Genomic DNA, 19,559 nt, shown 5'->3' with positions numbered 1-19,559 from the left:
TGCCGACACAGAGTTACACACGGATGCGAGCAACGTCGGCCTTGGTGCCGTTCTAGTTCAGCACCAAGACGGGGTCGAGAAAGTAATTGCCTACGCCAGCCGTGCTGAGTGTAACTATTCCACCACTGAAAAAGAATGTTTGGCGGTAGTATGGGCCGCTGCCAAGTTCCGCCCGTACCTTTATGGCCGACCGTTTCGTGTCATCACTGACCATCACTCTTTGTGTTGGCTGAAAAACTTAAAGGATCCTTGTGGCCGCTCAGCACGTTGGGCATTGCGCCTGCAGGAGTTCAATTTCGATGTTATTTATAAGTCTGGCCGGAAGCACACCGATGCTGATAGCCTGTCCCGCGCGCCCGTCGGCCCTCCTTCGTCAGATGCCACCGACGACGATAGCTTCCTCGGAGCAGTCACTACGTCCGATCTCGCCTCCAAACAGCGTGCCGACGACGAGCTGCGACTGATTATTGACCATCTTGAAGGTGGGCATCCTACAATACCCCGGTATCTTGCTTCGGGACGACGAACCAACTTCAGGACATCTTGGCTTTACACGCACCCTAAACCGAGTCCGGCAGAACTATTACTGGCCACATCTTTCTCCGAGCGTTAGACGTTACGTACAGACTTGTCGACAATGCCAGCGGCGAAAAAAATCCATGCTCAAGCCATCCGGTATGTTACAATCTATTGAACCACCCCTCACACCCTTCGAGCAAGTGGGCATAGACCTTTTAGGCCCATTTCCTTTATCCTCAAACAGACACAAGTGGATCGTAGTCGCCACAGACTACTTGACATGCTACGCTGAAACGAAGGCCCTTGCCCGAGGTACTGCCGGCGAAGTTGCTCGATTCTTTATGAACGATATTGTGCTCAGACACGGTGCACCGTAGACCATCATTACTGACCGGGGAAAGGCGTTTACAGCTCGGCTACTGCGGGACACCTTAACTCTCAGCCATACCGAGCATCGCACAACAACAGCGTATCACCCTCAGACAAATGGATTAACGGAACGACTAAACAAAACTTTGGCGGACATGATCTCAATGCACATCGACGTCAAACATAAAATGTGGGACGAGATCCTGCCGTATGTCACCTTCGCCTACAATACGGTGCCGCAGGAAACCACGAAGTTTACGCCGTTCCGTCTCGTATATGGCAGAGAGGCCCGCACGATGTTGGACGCGATGCTCCCGTGCGGGGAAGAAGCGGTCGAACCCGATGCCGCCCATTTCACAGAACAGGCCGAGCAAGCCCGTCAGCTGGCCCGCTTGCACATCAAGGAGCAGCATGCTTCTCACGCTCGACACTATAACCTCCGGCGCAGGGAAGTCCACTACGAACCAGGGGACCAAGTGTGGGTGTGGACCCCCGTGCGCCACAAAGGCTTGAGCGAGAAACTACTCCACCGCTATTTCGGACCCTATAAAGTCCTGCGCCGCTTCAACAGCGTAAATTACGAAGTCATTCCAGATGGAACTGTGACCGTCAGTGCTCGACGCCAGCGGCCTGAAATTGTGCATGTGGTGCGCTTAAAGCCGTACTTTTCGTGTGACTGAGCGCTTCCTGCAAGTGAAACCTTGCGTTATTGTACAGTTCACCTCACGCCTAATTTTTTTTTTTACTTTCTCCTCTCACCTTGTCATAGGGACGATGTTTTCTTTCACGGCGGGGAATAATGCCACGTGCCTAGCGCCGCGCGACAGCCGTGTTTGGCGCCGCCGACGACGAAGCGGTTGTTGTTGGCACGAGCGGCGCGCTGGTGCTGGACTGTGTTCGGAACGACAAGCGACCTTATTCTCTGGTCCTCGGCTACGTGAACTTGCACGGCTCCCTGTGACTTCAGTCGTGACAATATAACTAAATTTGTACTCAAAGATTACCACATCATTTATACAGATAAGAAAAAAACAAATATCGAGACCAAAACAGACCCCTAGGAAGTCTGGACTCCTGAAAGAACATGAGTTGGTTTAACTCTTTTGACCAAAGCATGCTGCGCTCAGAGACGAATGATTTCTGAACTGAGCAAGTATATTCACTATGGTATCCGAACTATTCATTTTATTTCTGAAGCATTCAATGCATACTTTACATTATTACAAAAGGAAGTGACGTGCACACGCACATTTCTGTGACCTACGGTCAAAGGTACCAGTAGAAATTTTCCATAATAGTCACTCATGCAATGACTTGTCGCGAAGGCTAAATCCTCAAGAAAACAAAACAAAAGAGGAAAAGCGAACACACCAATTTAATAAGAAAACTCAGCCAAAGCCGAGTAAACAAATGTAAACAACCAAAGTGGCTATGATGATTGCATTGCAAAAGTGATGGTGCACTAAACGTAAAATTAAAAAGGTGTCATATATATCTGAGGCAATAATTGACAAGGCACAACGCTGATAGGATGAGGGAACAAAAGAAATTGAAAATTTCAAAGGGATCGTTGGTGGTGGCATGTACAGCATTGGGCTTAAGTCAGGTGGAATATATATTGATCCAGAGATGAACAAAATTTCTTCTTTCCAAAGGGATACAATGGCGTGCTACAATTCAGTTTGCTTATTGATTACAAGTTATGGCTGCATCAAGTATTTCGCGAATAAGATGGTTTTCTATTTGCCGTTATACTTGTGTTTGTAAAGGTTGGAGGGCGGCAGCTGCAGTGTATACTTTCAGGACAGTGAATGGTCAAGTCACCAAATATTTTTTCTCTCATTGTGAATAGGCTTCTGCAGTCTTTTGCTGACACAAGTGCCCTGTCTCCCCGACGTATTCTTTGCAGCTAAGAAAAAGATTTAAAATATACGACTCCCAATGGTGCATATGAAACAACGGGTGATCGATACGCCTTACTGCACATTCATGCATTATTTAGGCTGGTTTGTCCATGCGTCGATAAAATCTAAATAGACGGTGACAAGCACAAAATATAACTCTCGATCTCTGTACAGTCATTATCAGAATGTTGAACGTGATGAACGTCAGAACTAAAGGCTAGTTTTTTGCTTGATATCTTGCATTCGGTGAGGTTCGATTTCATTTAACAATTTCTCGGCTTCTTAATGACTGGGAAATACTATCTGGTCCAGCAACATATGCAGCAGATACATGATAATTTAAGTATTATCAAGGCGTGAGGAACTATAGCGAGGTAACCGGCAACGGACTACCTCACAAACGGTGATCATAGAACCCATTTGTTTTTCCGTCAGGTGTTATAATCTAGTGTTGGGAGAAACAATGTTCTGTTTTTGACATATTTTCACTCTGATAATTGCGTCTTTTTCGGTTGTATGAACGTGTATGGCCAAAAAATATATATTCTGTTCGACAAATTTCGGCGGCTGGAAACAGAAAACGGCAAGTTAACAGAGAGGCATTAGGGAGTTTTAGAATAGCGGAACCCAAGGATTGGGGCCCCCAAGAAAATAGCATGCCGTGGTGCAACTTTCGAGCCAACCGGAGAGTTTTAGAATAGGGTTTTACCGACGCAGCGGAGCGGGGCTTGCGTTTGTCGATTGCAGCGCCGAGACGGTAAACCGTGAAAGCATAGAAATATATAAAAGCCAACCAATGCTATTTTATTAAAGCGAAACTGCTGTCATTGTACAAAGCTATCTTAAAAATACCAGTTATATAAACTCTTTTCTTCAGACAAGACGAAATCGGCCAATCTTTACCAATCCAGGCTGAGCCGGGAAACCTCATTTGAACCTTCCGCGCTTTCAGACGCCTGGTCCCCATAGCAACTAAACGAGGCGAACTCGCTAAGCCTAGCGGCTCGGTAAATCCGGAAGCAATCAGGAAATATGGGGCGTTTTATCGCTTATATTTGGTGGTGCAGGCATCATGAGACATAACACAAGCTTCGTTGGCCTTTCGTTTGCCTTGAACGCGTGACACCACGGAGCGGTAACGACGAATGTGTGCCGAGGCGAGCGGCCGCCGCTTGGCCGGACGCCGCCATTTTCCCCGACCCTATCCGGCGATAGGGTCCACGCTATTTCGCCGAGATAGGGTGACCGTCGTCCGCTGACCCAAAAACCCAAGGCCCGCTTGGGTTCTGCGCATGCGCACTCGCGCCCCGCTATTACCCTATCCCCCTAACCGATAGGGTCCCCCTATTCTAAAACTCCCTATTATGCCTTTCTGCCCTCTAAGTTGGATTCCTTCTTGGTGGATTTTTTTATAGCTGTGAAGTTCGCTGAACTTTCGGATGCGGTATTTGGTCTCCCGCACAGAGTGGTTGGTGCGAGGTAACAATCAGTGTGCACCTGTCCCCGGTCACGGGGATTACCAAATTGGTGGGACCACGGATGCACGACGGAGGCTCGCTTGTGCTGAAGAGCACGCAATCCCCTCTCATCTTGCATTCCTACCAGAGACGTCTTTCCAGCGCACAACTTCAGGCAGCGTTCACAGTGTTGAATGCCATTTCTGTGGCCAGTGGACCTTTTTTTTTTAGGGCTATTGTGCGGAAGCAGGTGTACAGTGGCTGACCAGTGTGCAATGAGGCACCAATGGTCGTTTGGGCTGCAGGTGCAAGCATTTCACCCCTCAACTTTCTTCTTTTTCTTTTTTTGTTTCACCAAGAGCCTTCAGCGATTGCTCCTGCGGCATACGTTGGTCCCTAGGGTATGCACGTGTGCGGAAAAGAAAGCGTAAGGGAGAGCAGAGGTTCGGAATGCAGTGACGTCAATGCTGTTCGTATGTGTGCTTAGGACCTCTCCTTTCTCAAGTTTTTGATTAACATCCTTTCCCCAGTCTTTGATTAGCTGACGGAAATTTTATCTTCCTTTCCCTAATTGTCGATTGGTGAGAAGTTTTGTCTTTTTGATTGCCGTCCCCGCCAAGGGCGGAGACAGAGGGCTTAAAAGTAAGCGCTCTGGTTGAAACCAGGGCCGATTTTGTCTGATCAACGGGTCAGTCATGTAAATAGTTTTCTCCTTGCTTGTTTCTGCTTGATTTATTTATGTGTAAATAAATAGTTAAGCTTTTTTTTCTGCTGCTGAGTAATGTGAATGTTTGTGAGTCCGAACCATCAATCCTTCAAGAAGCCCAGATTTCATCATCAAGTGTTCCTCACATCGCCACATGAAGGGGAAACTCAATTCAGCCATATTCAAGGAAGATCCTGCCACAGGCGCACACAGTCCAGTTGGAAAGGCCATTTCAGGCCCGGACATCGAAGTTCTGCTGACGGCTGGCCTGAAGGTTGATTACGACTTCGTCGGCAGCACGGCGCATCAGAAGCAAATTCTTCGGATGCCGGCGTTGAGGAGACAAGTGATATGCAAGAATTCAAGCGGAATTATTTGACGCCACCTTTAGGTAAGCAGGTTCATCATATTTTGTTTGATTTTATAGGCGCAAAGTTACATATTTAATTTAGGCTCACCTCTATGGCGCTGTGATGCATGATTGACAATGCGTTAAAAATGCAGGCTTGTAAGCAGTCGCCTTGACCAAGCTAGGAAGTCGGTTTTATTTTTGGGGCCATTTCACTGACTACTTGGCGATAATTATACTCTTTAGTAACTTTCGCGTGTTCCTGCTTAACGATTAATCTGGCCTGCGAGATTTAAAATTTGCAAGTGGCTGAGCGCTCCTGAGTAGTAGCGTTAACTTATAACCTAGAAAGCGTTCAGTGGCATAAGGTTGCACAGTGAATAAAGAGGTCACTATTGGTTCGGATATCAGCGCAGGCATCTAATTTTGCTATAGAATCATGACAGTACAACATACGCGCAATTTGGACAGCAGTAATCTATTCTGGTCGCAAGCTTTTGCCCCACCCTGATCCTAACAAAACGGTCAGGCCATCAATATGACCGGTGGCCTGCTTTCCTCGGTTTCGTTAACGACCTCCTTAAGTTATGGGGAGTTTGGTCAAAACATGACACGGGATCATAGTCACATTTGCATTTTTTGTACATCGTGGTATTTATTTGACGCCCCAAAAGACGAAACTAAACGAAACTAAAGTCTAATTACGGTGCTCGCCACCCTCTCATTAATACTATACAGTTCCTCTATATTACCAGCTATATCCTTGTTGATAAGGAAACCTACTCCTAGTTCTCGTCTCTCCGGTAAACCTCGATAACAAAGTACATGCTCGTCTTTCAGTACAGTATATGCCTCGTTCGGCCTCCTAACCTCATTGAGCCCTATAACATCCCATTTAATACCCTCTAGTTCCTCTAACAGTACTGCTAAACTAGCCTCACCAGCCAGGGTTCTAGTGTTAAACGTTGCCAGGGTCAGTTTCCAATGATGGCCTATACAGAGCCAGACATTCTTGGCACCCTTCGCTGCGTCACCGGCCTGACCGCCTCTGTGGTTAGTTGCCCCACAGCCGCTGGGGACTGAGGGCCAGGGGCTTGAAAGTTTCAAGGCTTACTGAAGTGCACTTCAAGTTACATTATTAAAAATGTGCAAAAGGAGGTCCCAAAGTTAGCCTGCCAGGGAGACCTCCTGTCAGAAAGAACATAGTATACATAAGCTCAACAGCAAAGTGACAATGCGGGGAAAAGTAATACAGGTTTACACAATGATTATATTTCTTACACAATTTGTAATGAATGAAATCTTACAACAGAAATGTGATGAGGACACTATAATTTATTTCATTAAGATATAAAATACAAGGACATCAAAAGGCAAGTTAATGAAACAAACAGCAACAAAGTGATAATAAGGGTGAGCAGGAAAAAAAAGTATAATATATTGTAACAGTCCTGAAGAAGATGACGCTTACAGCACAAGTGAAGGAGAAAGACGTTGGAAAAGACTCGTGCCGGACGCGCTGCCGTTGACCAGCTGAGCTCCCTGCCCTATCGTCCTGTTGTTCAGCGCTACGACATCTTACCCCCATCGTAACAATATACAATTTTACAAGCGCAAGAAGAATAAGAAACCAAAAAATAAAAAAAAAAGTTAACGCTCAGAAAATATGATGGTTAAAAACAAATGATTTTTCAATGACTTTTGAAATGGTGCTGAATTGAGAGATGATTTTGCTGAGGAAGGTAATGAATTCCAAAAAGAGATAGCAGAGAAGTCGCCTGTTTTCCATAATTAGTGGAGATTATTGGTAGAAGCAAGTTATTATTGTCAGCAAATCTTGCATTATTTGAATTGTATAAACATGTCAAAGAAAAACTATCTAGAATGATATCATTATTGTGGGCACGAAAAATAAGCATTCCTAGTTTATGGTTCAGTTGTAGGGGTAAAGGAAGAATGCAAGAAGTTGCACAGCATGGTTCTGCAAAAGGCAGAACCCCAAGATGGTAAACAATACGCAAGGTGAGTGTGTATAAAAGAGCAATACAGTGAGTGGATGAAGTAATGGCAAATTTCAATTAGTATGCATATACCAAAGACCATTTTCGATGTAAGAAACGTGAAATTTTAAATGCTTGTCAAAAATAATGCCAAGAAAGGTGGCTAAGTTAGAAGGATAGAAAGCGTATGTGTTTAGGCAGAGGTAAGGTGCGGATGCAAGTTGCCTATTGCGAGAGAGTGAAAAAAATTCGTTTTGCTCGTATTTATTCTCAAATGATTGTATCGGCATCAGATATTCACATTTGTTAATTCAACGTTGAGTTTCTTTGGTTAGATTGGTGACGTCATGATGATCAGGTAGAAAAATTATGTGATCCGTATAGAGAATGCAATGTTAAGGCTGCAGGATAAATCATTAAGATATATATGTATGGAAAAGCAAGGGGCCGAGTATTCATCCTTGTGGAAAGCCTGGAGTAATAATTCTTGGACCAGATAAACTGTTTGCAAATTCAACTCTGTCGGAGAGGTTGCTGCGCGTGAGGGCTGAGACTCGAGCATTAGGCTTCAAGAAAAGGATGTCATCAAGAGCTTTAGTTAAGTCAATAAGAAGAGCGCCTACAAAAAGTCTTTTGTGTATATAAAACTTAGCAAAATCAGTGAATGCAATTAAGACTAATTCAGTTGAATAATTAGATCTAAAACCAAACTGACAAGATGATAGTAAATTGAATTTCTGAAGGTATGCAGTCGGGTGAATGACTATTAGTTTCTCAATTAACTTTCTGAAGAACGGCAATATAGTTATTGGGCGGTAGTTAGAAATTACTTGTTCGCCACCTTTTTTAAGAACAGGAACCACTGTTCCCTGCTTAAGCTCAGTTTGCAAATAACCTGTTTTAAATATAATGTTTACGAGTTGAGTTGTGCTAGAACGTGAGATTTCTTCAGAAATGATCTTGATTTTCGCGGGAAAAATGTCGTCTAGCCCAGCTCCAGTATTTGTTAACTCTTTTAGTGTTTTAAAGACCTCAGCTCCTGATGTAGGGTAGAGAAAAAAGGAATGGGAACAGCGATGAATGTGTGCCAAGAGCTGGCTGGAATCTGAGATGAAAAACTAACGTTAAAAGTATTAGCTTTGTCGAGGGGATTTAAATATGTAAAAACGCCACCATTAGGTGTGCTGGGAATGAGATCTGAGCTAGTTTGATTAAGAGATTCTTTGATTAGTTGCCAGTTCTTACAATGAGTTGTTGCTATTACTAATTATTTAAGCTTGGTAGTATTTCCGTTTTGCATCTTTGAGTATCGCAGAAAGTGTTTTAGAGTAAGCTTTAAAACATCCTTTAAGGTTGATGTTGAAGGGCTGCTGCTTAACTTTCTTTCTTAGGTTATTTTTCTTGCGAACTGAGCCTAAAAGACCACTGGTCATCCAAGGATTTCCAGCCACAAAATATCCCTTTTGAGTCGAAAGAACTGTTGTGCATTCATTAGGAATATTGATGATTAGATTAGAAAAATTTCTGTACGCTGTTTTAGCGCAATTATCATTCAGGATAATGCTCCATTCAGTGTTCTGTATTATGTTGCTAAATTTGCTGTAATCAAATAAGTGTTTTTTTGTATATTCTGGTCTCCTTTGGTAATTACTGTTCAGAAAAAGAAACATGGGGTAGTGATCTCAAAATCTAAGATCCCTACAGTTTGAGGAGAGCTAATATTAGTTACTATGTGATCGATAAGCATACTAGAACTGAGCGGGTCGCAACACATTTGTAGTGTCAATAAAGTTTCTAATCCATGACCTATAAAGCAGTTGCAGTAATCTGAACAGGAAGGAACCCTATGGTCAATAATATTAATGTTCATATCTTCTACAATAATGATGTTTTTGTTTTCACAATTGAGGCATGTGAGAATGTTATTTAGCTCGAGAAAGAATTCAGTGTATGATGATGATGGCGGGCGGTAGATTGATCCAATTACAGTGCACTCTCTTCAAACGGAACCTCAAGGAACCAGGAAAATATGTTCCGTTTATCAGGAGTTTCGTTTAGGAAAGAATAGATTTTGTATAGGCAGACCACTCCCACACGCCTCTGTTTGCATATGTCCGGCTATCCTGCAGATACTTTGTTTGCAGCTGCAGAGCTTGGTACAAAAGAAAAACAGCACTAGAAAGCAACATAAGCAATATCAGAGTCTCTCAATACTTTTTTTCTGGTCACGAAATTCCTCCGTAACGCTATGGGAGAGGTTCATATACCGCCCACGCCTGCCACGCCACACCGCCACTGGGCACTAAAGGGCACCGTTGAGGAGCTCAGCTGGCTCGCCGCTCTCGCGACTGATCAGAAAGCATCGTCGCTGGTACGAATTTCGACGTCTCGTTTTATGCTGTGCGTTAACAACATGTAACTCGTGTGCATGGAACCATGCCGAACACCTGCTGCGTACCAGGATGTCGTTCTGGCTACAAAGGTGCGACCGAGAAGGTCTCGTTGTTTCGCTTCCCTGCTGACAAGGAGCTGTCGGAAAAATGGAAGCGTGCAACACCCCGAGAAGAGACTGGGGACTTCACTTTCCATTCAAAATATGAGCGTGTTTGTGAAAAGCACTTTCACACTGCAGACATCATTCGTGTCGAGGAATTTACTGTGAACAGCGACGCGGTATCCCTACATCGGGGGAGGCCAGCGCTCCGGCCTGACGCTGTCCCAAAGATTTTTGAAAGCCTTCCAAGCTTCTTGACAAAGCCAAAAGCATGTAGGCGGTCGCCAGTAGCTCGGAAGCAGGTGAAACGACGTAGTGAGTCATCATGTTCCAGCCTGCCGACTCAAGATACTGCCAAGAGAGAGAGAGAGAGTAAACTTTAATTGGTTAACGGAATAGCGTGGGTGGTTTCTTCAGTCCAGGATACCATTGGCCTGGGCTGTCTCCCGGGCCCTGGTGAGCAGGCTGCGCTGCTCAGAAATACCCGTGTGGGCCAGCTCTGCCTCCCACTCCGCTTGGCTGAGCGCTCGAGCTTTATATTTCTCTAATTGCTCTTTGCAGTTCCATATCATGTGAAGGATGTCCGAGACTTCACCGCAAGCAGTGCATGTGTTATTTTTGATTTTTTCGGGCCAGATTTTGTGGTACTTTGCTAGGTTTGGGAATGTGCTAGCCTGTATGTTCCTTCAGGTTATTGCCTCCTGTCTGCTGAGGTCTTTGTGCGGTTCTGCGTATCGTTTTCTTTCTAACTTGAAGTATTGTATTAGTTCCCCATATATGAGAGGGGTTGAAGGCTCTGGGGCAGCTGACGCAGGTGCCCGGTAAGTATGCCCTTGGGCTATCCAGTCGGCAGCCTCGTTGCTGTCGATTCCCTCGTGTGCCGGTATCTATATGATTGTGTGCTTCATGTTGCCCGTCTTTTTCCTGCTCCATTATTCGGTGTGCCTGTTTGCATACGCGCCCCAGGAGGAAGGCACGACAGGCCTTTTGGGATCGCTGAGTATATGTGTTTTCTACCTTGGCTGCTGGCGTGTTTAACTGCAAGAGTGATTGCAACTTCCTCTGCATCTTCTATGTAGTTGATCGATGAGCTGGTCACCTCTCTTCCGGTGTGGTCAACTTCCGGTGGTGTGGCTACCGCCGCTTTTCTCCCCAGATATGGACTGGCATCTACATAGAGTATGTCGCTATTGTTTCTGACGACGTTGTTTTGTATGTGGCGACTTCTCGCTTTTCGTCTTTCGCTGTTGTGTAGAGGGTCCATGTTTTTGGGAATTGGAAGGACCTGGTATTCATCTCTGCTTTCGAGAATGAGTGTTTCGCTTAGGGGGTTAGTTTTCTCGTCGATGGGTCGTCCCATGATGTTCAGTAGGTGTCTACCAGTCCGACTTTGTTCTAGCCTGCGTTCTTGGCAGACCAGGATTGCTTCTTTGTGTTCTTCGTAGGTGGCCGAGATGCCCATCGCCATAACAACCTCATTCGATGCATGACTTGGTAATCTGAGTGCTAGTTTATGAGCTTTCCGAAACTGCGCATCAACTTTCTGTGATTCCGTTCTGGTGACGTTGTGGTACGGGAGGCTATAGGTCCAGCGGGGGACTATCATCGCCGTTACTATTCTGACTGCGTCCTTCTCCTTTAACCCTCCGTTCCTGTTTGCTATTCTTCGAATCATGCCACAGACCTGACTGGTTGCCAGAGTTATTAGCTTGATTGTGTGCATTCTTTCCCCTTGGCTCTGTAGCCACATACCTAGTATCCTCAAGGTTTTTACTTCTCTGATTTCTTGGTTTTGAAGTCGGATTTGAATCGGCTCTGCCTTGAAGTTTTTCTTGTGGATTCTAATGAACTCGGTTTTTTCAGGGGCGCATTGCATGCCGTTTCTTCTTGCCATTTCTTTAATACCATCCAGGGCTCTTTGCAATTTGTATTCCTTTTCTCCCGCTGATCCTGTCGTCGTTTACACTGTAATGTCGTCGGCGTAGAGTGCATGACGAATTCCAGGTATGCTTTCCAATTTCCTCGATATCGGCACCATGGCCAGATTAAAGAGAAGGGGCGAGATGATAGATCCCTGCAGGATTCCTTTCCCGGCAGTTTCTCTTTCGTTGGTCCTGATACCACTGACACTTATCGTTGCGGTCCGGATGCTGAGAAAGTCCCGGATGTAATTGTACGTTCTCTCCCCGCACCCGGTTTCCGATATGCTATCGAGAATTGCTTTGTGGCTGATGTTGTCAAAGGCACCTTTTAGGTCCACCGCGAGGAGCATACCTTGGTTTTTAGCTGATATTCTGTCCAAGATGTCATGCTTGATTTGAAGCATTACATCCTGTGTTGACAGATTCTTCCTGAAGCCGAACATCGAGTTTGGCAGTAGTTTTTACGCCCGTATTCACAAACGCGCCTCGACTCGACGCTCCACCTCCACTCGTTGGAGCGGAGAATACAGCCGCTACTCCACTCCAGGTCCGATTTGGATTCATGAACGCCCCTCGGCGTTTCCTCCTACAAGTTCTCCTCGAGAATACCTCCTCCACTCGGAGCAGCGCAAGTGGCATATGGGGACGAGATTAAGATGAACTTTCGGCCCGAAAACTGCGTGCTGAACTGTATAACATGCTCAGTTTTTCATGTCAAGTCTTCTAAACAACTTTCGCAACCGACCTCGACGTTAACAGCATAGTGTAACTTGTTTTGTGGGCTGGATGAAAAGGGCGGCTGTGAAAAATGGCTGAAAATGTTTTCGCATCTGGCAACAGTCGCTGCTGGTGACGTCAGCTTCGAGAAATGGTGTGAATACTTCGGTTTATTTTTTGGTGTGAGACCTACGCTCGGCCTTTGCCGCTTTGCCTTTTTTTATTGCCAGGCTTTGACAGACGCGTTTTTTTTTTATTGACAGGCTTGACCGACTTTGTTTTTTTACCATGCTTTTTTTTATTGCCGGGCGTCAAAATACATTGCAGGAAAAAAAAAAGTACAAGCCGCGAACTCCTACTGCTCCTACGAGCATGGCCTGCTCGGAGGCGAGCTAAACATTCCCTGCTTCGCAGCGCATTGCAGCTCATGCACGCTGAATTCGACCCTTCAGAAGAAAATGCCGCGTGCGGTTTCCAAAGAAGTAGGGAGCCCTAATTGAAAACGTGCTTGAAAAGCCATGCTCTTCGTCGGCCGCGAATATCCCTCCGTAAAAGAGGAGCACACCAACGCGCTCGACAGCGCCGCGCCGGCCGCGCGTCCGAAGACGTACTACGTACCCTCGGGCGACGGGCAAGCCATTTATGTCCACACAGTCCCACCGCGCCTCCGGTGCTCGCCAGCTTACTGGATACAACACGCTGTTCCCCAACAAGTTCGGCGCCGTCTGTGGAAGCGCGCGGGGCGAGCCACGGAAAGTGCGCCGCCGCAGCTCGACTCCGGCCGCGGGCGAGCTCACCATTTGGCCAAATCGCGCCTCAACTCTGCACTCGGTGGGCTCCGAAAAGGTTATCCATTTATCCAGTTACGACTTATTGAAATGTGCCCAAGCCACACACGCGCAATGCGACGATGCGACGATCAAACACAGACGTCGGTGGCTGATCACAGTTATCCATGTTCGGCGTGAGCGGAGGGACGGCCGGAGGCTAGCCATGACCACATTCGTAAAACGATAGCGTGCCAGAAGTCCCGGGTCACTGTCACTCTCAGCTGATGCTTTAGCGAAAGGTTCGGTGCATCCTTGTCGTATCTTCTTTCGTGAAACTTTTTGGTATACCGGTAGAACGAATTCCACACAGCGAGCGAGCGATGCGATGTCGGCCATGTTTACAAGCGGAGTGGCGGTCGAGGAGCGGCCAAGGTAGCATCGTCGCAGACTCGAGATTCTCGAGAAAACTCGTTTTCTCCGCCACTGGAGGAGCGATTCGAGTGGAGATTGCTTTGTGAAACGAAAAACAGGCTTCGAGGGCCGCTTGGAGTAGAAGTTCGAGTGAAGACGTGTTTGTGAATACGGCTGTTAGTCTTCCAGGTAGTCTGTGAGTCGGCTATTGATTCTTTCGAGCCATTTTCCTATGCAAGATGTAAGCGAGATAGGGCGTAAGTTGTCCAGGCCTAGCTTCTTCCCAGGTTTGGGAATAGTTATAATTTCCCCATGTTTCCATTCTTTCGGTAGATTTCCGCTAGACCAGATTTCATTAAAGAACTTCGTTATTTCCTCCATTTTCTGCTCGCTAAGGTTTCTAATGACCGCGTTGCTAACTTGGTCTTTGCCAGGTGCAGTGTTTTTGACAAAGGATCTAGCCGCTGCGTATACTTCTGCTACTGTAATGTCCGCGTCCAGCTTTGGGTTGGGTATTGCTGCGTATTTCTGATCGATGTTGACTGTTCCGTCTGGCTCTCCGATGTACCTATTCCAGATCTGATCCGAGATTTCAAAGTCTGTCGATTGGTTCAGGTGAAGCACCCTCTCTATTGCCTTGCCATTTTCATTCCTGCTTTGACTTGGGTCAATTAGGTGTCTAATTAGTTTCCAACTCTTAGCATTGCCTAGATTTCCGTTGAGGTCATTACAGATTTGGTTCCAGTTGTTCCTGGCCACCGTCTGCGCGTAGCTCTGAATTTTGTCGTTGAGCTTTGCGATCCGAATTTTGTGTTTCCTGTTATGTCTTTGGTTTTTCCATCGTTTGGTCAGCCCTCTTCACGCGTCCCATAGGTTGAGTAGGTGTCGGTCTACTTCCTGTACGTGGTCCTGGGCTGATATCGTTTGTGTGTTTTTTATGTTTGGCTCGAATCTGATCTGTCCAGTGGGTTAGGTTTTCTGGAATTTGTTTTTCCAGGTCTTTTCTGAACTTATGCCAGTCCGTTACTTTGAATTTCCTTAGTGCACTGTGCAGCCTTCCTGCGTTCACCAGTGTCTCGCATATGAAGTGGTCACTCCCGAAGTTGAGGTTCATGTTGGTCCACTTCGCTTCTATTTCTTCGGTTACGTATGCGAGGTCTGGGCACGTATCTCTGTTTACGCTGTTGCCCTGTCGCGTCGGGGTGCCGCAGTTGGTTAGCAACTTCAGGTTGGCCCTTTCCGTTGCTTTTAGTAGGAGAGTTCTTTTCGCGGTATTTTGTCGGGATCCCCATGTCTGATGTGGCGCGTTGAAGTCCCCTGCTATAACTAGCCTATTCTTTCCTGCAATCTTCCGAGTCTGTTCAATGATTGATCCGAAATCCGTTTCCCAGCCCATTATACTTTGTGACACGGGCAGAGGCTCTTTATTTTTCTTTCCTTTTGCATGCCTCAGCATAATATATGTCCCTTGGAGGGCTGTATATATTGAGTATAAATAGGCTTTTATCCTTTCTTTTTCTGGGAAGGACGTCTACTAATATGTGCTCTGCGTCTTGCGTTAACTTGTCGTGCTTGATCGCTGTGACTGTTTTGCTCGTGAGTGTGGCCACTCGTGTCTGGTTTTCCTCGACATGCGAGTCGTATCTTGGTATCTTTGGAGTAATTAAGGTTTTCTGAGGCTTTTGGCTGCTGCCCAATATATGCAAGCTGAAGTCTTTCTTGTTCCTGAAACCTCTACAGTTCCACTGCCAGATACGGCACGTGTCTCTCCTCCTGGTGGCTACGCTATTAGTGGTGTGAGCCATGTTGGTCTTCCGTTCTCGTTGTTCTGGCTTTGTTCTTATTGTTTGGTATGCTTTCTTGCGACCTTTCTCTTTTGGTTGCTGCGTTAGGTTTGTGGGGGCCCACGCCACATATCTCTAGCGCCCATGGCGCGCCGCGCTTTCAACGGCCGCGCCACCTTCCCAAGGCTCCTTGCGCGCTGCCGGTTTCCCTCTCCCCGCTCGTTCGGGGATAACCGGTCCCGCGCGAGGGGTCTATAAAGGAAGGCTCGTGCCGCCGTCTGGCCTTCTTGGTTCCTGGCTCGTCGCTCCTACTTCTCCCCTGGCTCTCTCCACGAGAACGACCCGCAGCCACCCGGACGACGACCCCGGACGGCCTCGACGACCCCCGCGCGTAACGTGAGATAAAGAATGTTTGTTACACGGCCCACTGTGTGTTTTGTCGTGCGCATGCCTCGGCCAGAGGAATCGCCCACAGGTTGTAGCATTCGATCTTCTTCTATCTTCGTCAAACGTTGCCCAAGCTTCTCCAGAACCACGATTATATCATTCAGCTTAGCCTCAATTGCTGCGTGTCTCGCGTCGTGTACTGTGGCTACGTTGATCAATTTTTCGTCCTGCATTTTAACTCATATTTCGAGTTTCTCGTCTACCGTTTTGAAATCTTCCGTGCGCTGGACTTCTGTTTTCTACCTCCATCTGTGTGCTTGAGTTTAGTTTTTCTTGCTCAATTTTCCTCATTAAATCTTCGAATCTGCCTCTAATTTGTGCGTCCTGTCTGATCTTAACTATTGCCTCATCAAGAGATTTTTTGTATTTCTCAGCCAAACTAGAGGCATCAGTGGGAGATGCCTGATCCTGCACCTGCGGATGATGGCATTGACGGTAAGCTTTGCTTGTAGCCTTATTTTTTATTTGCTTATTGTATCTGCAAATCTAGCTTTTTGTCACTAGTGCGAAGTTCGAGAGGAGTATTTTTAGCAGTAGCACTTAACAGCGACAGTGATCAGGACTGGACCTCGAACGAGGCCTGCCAAACAGAACAAGTTGTCGGCTGCGCAAATTGTGTTGAAGTGCAGTTATTGAAGCGCCAGCTTCGTGCCGCAAAGCAGCAGCTTGAGTGCAGCCAGAAAAAGGTGGCGAGGTCGAAAGTCGAGGTTAAAAAGCTCAAGAGGCTTCACCAGAACGTTGAGAAGCTCTCGGAGCGCGGAAAGCTGGTACTGGATCAGAGCGTGATGAAGGCAAATGCAAAGTCTGCGAGAGCTGTTCGGCAAGTATAAAAAAATGCACGATGCGCAGTAAATATCGAAGAAGACTCCTCCTTTTTACTAGTTTGTGTTACTGTTCGGACATAGAAGGAATAATTAATATGCATAACCTGTATTCTATCAATCTTCGGCCTGTCAGATTTCAGTCAAGCTTGGCAAATGTGCCTTCTTTCAATGTAATATGACATCTTTTTTATTATTACTTGCATTCATCATTGACCATAATAGTGTATGTTATCAAAAAATACTGCACTCTCCTAATTAAATGATGATTTAGACTGAGGCACTTGTTTGCATTCTGTATCCCTGTTGTGTTAGCCTCTTTCTTTACCATATGCCCCTTCGAATGTATAAATAATACTTTTGTAGCAAAATAAAGTAATGAATTCTTGGTAATATAATTACAAAACTTAGGAATGCTGATGTTTCCTGTGTACTTTACTTTCCTCTTCTAGACTGCCAGTCTAGACTTATGCACATGTTTTACAATCATGCTTGCAAAACCCTCATGGGGCTGAGAAATAGGAGACATAAAAGGCTTTGGTGCCTTGTATTGCAGTTCTTAATGTAGATGTCAAACGTATGTGCTAAAATTACTCTAACGCGGGCAGTGCAACATTCTGAAGGAAAATTTGCATGTTTTGCACGCCACTTGGCTGGTTGCCTTTACTTGATTGCATTGTGTATTCCACGCGGGCAAGTGCATTGGGCAAAATTTCTTAGTGTCTGGCTTCACAACAAGTCTATAAATGTGAAATAATTCTCCAGCCTTTATGTGTGAGATTGCATTCTTTGCTCTAATTTTGGTGATGGGCTCTTGCTTATTATCGTGGTTTATAAAGAGCACATGTCATGGCATATACATGCATTCAGCCTCTCTGCTTGATTTCCTGAATGCATTTGAATCTTGCACGTATGTATATTTGATAGCATGATCATGAATGTAAAATGCACTGCAACCTTTCTCCACCAGGTATCAGAAGGAATGGCTTTATGGCTGCCTACTGTTGAAAATTACGTCAACTGCTGCCTATACTTTCCTTCATGAAAATGAGTTTCTGCCTTTGCCAAACCTACGTACCCTCTACTCATATATGAAGAACTTAAAGGCCAACTTCGGGTTTGATGCTAGCCTGTTCACTCTGCTAAAAGAGAAGCTGCAAGAAGTCCCGGAGAGAGAACGACGAGGTTCGACATTATTTTTCATAATTCATGCTCTGTATGTGCCTTTCTCATTTTTTCTTCTTTTCTTCTTCTTCTCTTATAAAAATATTTTCCTTTGCAGATGTACTCATGTTTGACGAGATGAGTGTGCAAAAAAGCCTGCATGTTAGAGAATCTGACATGAAAGTTTTGGGGAAAGTGAACTTTGGGGAGCACACCAGGCAGGGGGACCATGAAAAAGATGCTGACCATGTGTTAATGTTTCTGTTTCGGCCTTTTCTTGGTGGACGGTCGCAAACAGTTGGAACATTCTGTGCGTCTAGTGCTGCTCTTGGCTCTATTATTGCAAAGCTACTCTTTAGTGCATTGTGCCCCTGTCAAATTCTGGTAATGTTGTTGACGCAGTGACATGCGACAATTGCACGAGCAACCGCTCCAGCTTGAGGTCCCTAGGTAATTATCAGGCATTGCATTAATTTCATCTGTATGAAAGCTTGTTAAATTTACTGTAAAACCAGATTCTCTCATGAAACTTGTGTGCTTCTTGTAGGCGTAACTGGTGCAATGAAACAACCATCAACCATTCAGTGCGTCAGTTCTGGAATATGCGACTGTCGCTTGGTTTCCTCACACGAAATGTCTTATAAGTAAATTAGAATCCATCCAAAGAAAGGCAGTTAGGTTTGTGTTTAACAGGTACAGGTATACTGACTCACCGACTCAACTACTAATTGACGCCGGTATTCTCACTCTGGAAATTAGAGCCAAACTTGCACGTCTTAAGCTGCTTTATCAATTGCTGCATAACCAACTTAATCTTGATAAAACGAAGTACATCACGACCTCAGAGGCGAGACCAACTAGGCATAAACATAGCCAAACACTAAAAGAATATTCTTTCCACACTGACTGCCCGAAATATTCCTTTTTCCTCCTTGCAGTAAGAGAGTGGAATAACCTTCATCATCACATCACTAATAGTACATCACTAGATACTTTTGCAAAACTTGTTGAAAATCACCTCCTGTCATTATCACATATTCCAAATGTCATCCTAAATAGTTGACTTCATGTTTAGTGCTACATTTTTCGTTCATATTGTTTCTGTGTGATGCTATGTGGGTCATGCCTAACCTATTAGTGTGATCATGTTTGCCAGGCGTCAGCGATCTTGTTGTATAACAGTGATCTTCCCTGTATAACTGTATAATGAAGTGTGACACTGTATTCCCATCGTTTCACCTTTTAAGTTCCTTTTAAGACTACGCACTCTGCATCTGACATTTTTAGCCATGTAGTCCTTTTCACCCTGATATGCTTTGTACTAAATGCCCTTCCTGTTAAAATCCCCAGTGGATTGACAGTATGTCTAAATAAATAAATAAATAAATAAACATCATTGCAGCATCCTTGTGGCTCATCAAAAGTGATACACTTCATCATTGATCCACCGCACATAATGAAGTGCATCAGAAACAATTTGCAGAAAGTTGGAAAGTTTCTGGTAAGGGAAAACATTGTTTATGCAGTCTCGACAGGCACAGATTATGTTTTCACCAGGAATTCTTTCCCAATTTCATAGCTGCCACAAGGACAAGAGGTATTCCACTCTTGGATTACGACGAGCAACAGGCTGGAATCCGGGCTGTACCAAAGCTGACAAAAGCACACATACACCCAAATCAGAAAATGAGTGTCAAACTTGCAGTTCAAGTGAAAATTCTTAAT

General features: G+C 45.3%; 1 protein-coding gene and 1 long non-coding RNA gene across 4 annotated transcripts in view; one reads left to right on the top strand and one right to left on the bottom strand.

Moving 5' to 3' along the window:
- LOC146187532 (uncharacterized) overlaps positions 1 to 19,559 on the bottom strand; it is a 291,822-nt gene that overhangs the window by 26,872 nt on the left and 245,391 nt on the right. The gene's annotated exons all lie outside the window — the stretch shown is intronic.
- LOC146187534 (uncharacterized) lies at positions 17,742 to 19,557 on the top strand. Its single transcript, XR_014708264.1, has 3 exons — positions 17,742 to 17,855; positions 19,237 to 19,335; positions 19,414 to 19,557. It is a non-coding gene; the product is annotated as an uncharacterized LOC146187534 (long non-coding RNA).

This window comes from Amblyomma maculatum, chromosome 6 (genome assembly GCF_055883805.1).
Source record: "Amblyomma maculatum isolate TAMU_Amacu chromosome 6, ASM5588380v1, whole genome shotgun sequence".
In the NCBI taxonomy this organism is placed as follows: Eukaryota; Metazoa; Arthropoda; class Arachnida; order Ixodida; family Ixodidae; genus Amblyomma; species Amblyomma maculatum.
The sequence above is the reverse complement of the archived record's forward strand: the minus strand, read 5'-3'. Positions and strand labels throughout refer to the sequence as shown.